This window comes from Myotis davidii, unplaced genomic scaffold (genome assembly GCF_000327345.1).
Source record: "Myotis davidii unplaced genomic scaffold, ASM32734v1 scaffold5045, whole genome shotgun sequence".
NCBI lineage: Eukaryota > Metazoa > Chordata > Mammalia > Chiroptera > Vespertilionidae > Myotis > Myotis davidii.
The window spans coordinates 4,856-8,694 of NW_006296455.1; positions in this window are offsets into that span (position 1 = coordinate 4,856).

Consider the following 3,839-nt stretch of genomic DNA (forward strand, 5'->3'; position numbering starts at 1 on the left):
AGTCCTCTGCATTCCCCCACAGCACCCGCAGGCCGGCTGCAGGTGCTGTGCGGGAGGGCCATCCTGCCTTGTGGCATGTTCAAGCGGCGGCAGCGGGAGCCAGGCGGGGACTGCGCCCTCCATCTTGCCTTGGGTCCTCCATTTTGGGACAGAGCCGTGTGCGCCCTCCATCTTGCCTTGGGTCCTCCATTTTGGGACAGTGCCATGTGCTTCACCGGAAAAAGCCGTTGCTAGACCCACCCAGGATTTCTCTGGACTAACCAATAATAATCAAGGGAAGTGCATGCCATCACTATGACCACATTCTGTACCGACTTGCGCCTGGCCAATCAGCGGGGCCCACAGTCCCCTCTCCTGCCCTCACTCCACCCCCCTATATAACCCCTTGTCCCATCAGGCCTCGGTCTCTCGGCCACTGGACTTTCCGCTGTGTCGGTGGGTCTGGTGAACTGGGAGCGCAACCCGGCTTGCATTAAAGACTCTTTGCTTTTGCATCGGACTGACTGGCTCCCTGGGGGTCTTGGGAACTTTGAAATCTGGGCACAACAACTCATGCCTGCTTTTTGTTTGGCCCTGGAGTTGGAGAGTACATCTAGAGAAAGGGGGAAATGCCCTCTTTTTAGACGGCAACCAAGTTTAAGTGGCTGGCAGGTGTCCATCAACCTTCAAAATCATACAGGTGACAGGAAAGGGACAGAATCCGTGGGTACACTCACTGTTTGCCGTGCAGGAGGTTGACATGAATTTCCCAGCCAATGCACCATTATGACACAGGAAAATTGGACCGGAACAAGCGGTGTTCCTCTGGGCAGGATGGTTCCCAGGCTCTTGTCTGGTGGAGTCAAAGAATGAAACCACAAACGAAAGATGGAATAGTAAATGGTGGAAATTATTGAGAAACAAGTACAGACTTCCCCATAGGGTGGGGGAAAGAGGCCCACTAAGTCCCTTTTTTCCATGGTTCATAAAGGCTGCAGTTCTTTGTGCCTTGATATCCCTTCTGATTGGTCACTATTCCCCTTTCATTTGGTCACTATGGCAATTCCTGTGCTCAAACCTCATGAGAAGTATGTGAGATTCCCTTCTTCTTTTCCTTTATTGTTTCCCTATTTCCTCTCAGCTTTCTTCTTTCCTCTTTGAATGGGAGGATTCCTTCCCTTTATTCTGTAAATATATACCTTTTGCAATTCCCAGGTCCCTTATCTTATGGAAATGTACCCTTTGCAGCTTCGTGGCCCTGTGCATTTTCCATGAACTGGACCCCTTAATTCCTAAAATTTCTTAAACCTGTCTATTTCACTCCTAAAAACTCCCTTCACTGGGAACAATCCAATTATTCTTATCTTCATGGCCATCCTTTGAAACCATGACCAAGCCCTAGCTGGTTTGGCTCAGTGGATAGAGCGTCGGCCTGCAGACTGAAGGATCCTGGGTTGGGTTCTGGTCAAAGGCACATGCCCAGATTGTGGGCTCAATCACCAATAGAGCACATGCAGGAGGCAGCCAATCAATTATTCTCTCTCATCATTGATGTTTCTATCTGTCTCACCCTCTCCCTTCCTCTCTAAAATCCTTTCCCTCTCTCTCCCTATCTCTCTGAAATCAATAAAAATATATTAAAAAATAAAATCATGACCAAGAACCCAAAAAGAGCTGCAAAGTTCTAGCATGGGAACTTTTAATTGATCCTCCTACACACTTAATATGTGCTACCTCAGGATGCTTACACGTTTTCTGAAGTATACTGGAATATCCCAAATTTTGCATGGGTGGGGGAGGGGGTTCTACTTACAGGTGTTAATCCTAGGTAGGCTACTAGGTAGGGCTCAAATATTATTTAAGACTTTCCCTAATGAATGTCATTTGGATATTTCTTATTTATCAATGGCACAAAATTTCCTCAGGATTTTAAAATCATGTTTTAAAGATACCCTATATTAAGCATGGAACAGAGTGAGGAATCTTGGAGGAAAGGTGGGGCAAGATAGGTGGGTGAGAAGTAATCAACCAATGACCTTGCATATATGAATAACCCATGGACACAGACACTACGGTGGTGAAGACCTAGGGTGCGGGCAGGCTGGAGGGGGTCAATGGGAGGAAAAAGGAAGACATATGTAATACTTTCAACAATAAAGATTTATAAAAAATAAAAAAATAAAAAGAATAAAGATACCCTATAGTTTTCAATTCCCTGAAGATCACCACATACTGAAAGGGGAAAAGGAAAGATTGAAAACAGAAAATTACACCGTTTCAGCTCCACAATCATCTCTTCATGAGAAGGCAAGGCTCTCAACCTTACAAAAGTGACTAAAATCTGAAGTCCATTCATAGCCTTATTCTGTAGTCCAAACATGCTAGAATATTTTAGGGAAATTCCATGTCTTTTTTTGGCAGGCCCTAAATTAACGAATTGATTTTTTTTCTATACCAGGTTGATCAAAGAATGAGACATGAGGCAAAAGGGTTTTTAACAAAATTTCTTTTGTTTTCTATTCAATAGAAATTGCTGAACCTGGTTTCTAGCCCTTTGCTGGAAATGTTTGACTTTAAAATTTTGCATGAGTTTTCTATTACTGTTGCAAAAAATTACCACAAGCTTAGTGGCTTAAAACCACATCTACACTAATAAAAGAGAAACATGCAAATTGTGTCACTCCGCTACACCTACCAGCCAATCAGAGCAACTATGCAAATTAACCCAACAATAATGGTGGTTGATTTGCATACGCAGGTGTGGAGCAAAGACTGAAGGCTCCAGCTGGAGTGAAGATAGCGGAGAAGCCAAGTTTCACTGTGACCGCAGCAGAGAAGCCAAGTCTTGGCTTCTCCACTGAGGCCGGACCAAAGGCCTGGGTCCCATGTGCCAGAGGAAAACCGGTGCCCACAGTCAGGGGAAGGAAGGCCTATTGTGTGAATCTTCATGCAACGGGCTTCTAGTAATTTTATAATCTTACAACTCTGTAGGACAGAAGTCCAACGCATGTCTTGCTCGGATAAAAATCAAAGTGTTGGCAGGGCTGTGTTCACTTCTGGAGGCTCTGGGGGACAGTTTTCCTTGCCTTTTCTAGCATTCAAAGGCCCACCTGCATTCATTGTCTCCTAACCTCCTCCCCAGTCAAGTTGCATCTCTTTCACCTTCCTTCCTTCATCATGGCTCTTTCTTTATTTCTTCCAGCCCAGGCTGGTAGTGTTTCTGCTGGTATAAATCTTTTTCTATAGCTGTATTGAGGAAAAACTAACAAAATTGTATATGTTTAAATATACAGTATGATAATTTGATATATACATCAAAAATATTTACCACCTTGTAAAGTTATTAAACATGTTTACCACCTCACATAGTTACTGGGGGTTTTTGTTTGGTGTGAACACTTAAGATCTACTCTCTTAGCAAATTTCAAGTGTACAATACAATATTATTAACTAAAGTTACCATGCTGTGTATTAGATCATCAGAACTTCTCACTGTATAACTGAAAGTATGTACCCTTTGAAGAACATCTCCCTATTTTCCCCACCTCCCAATCCCTGAGAAACCACCATTCAGTTCTTTTTTTTTTTTTTTAATGATTGGGGGATAAGGACACATGTAATACCTTAATCAAGAAAGAAAAAAAATATATGGAGAAAGAAGATGGCGGCGATATAGGCAGACGCGTCCCAGGTCGTGTCCCGGAGCAAATGGAGTGAGCAGCTGAAACTAATAACACCCACCCCGAATTGGTGAAATTAGTCAGCTGGTGAGACAGTTTGCAGCCAGGAAGGACAGAACTCCCTTGGAAAGGTAAAAAAAAAAAAAAACAGGGATTTGGGAAGGAAAGTTTGCCAGACGT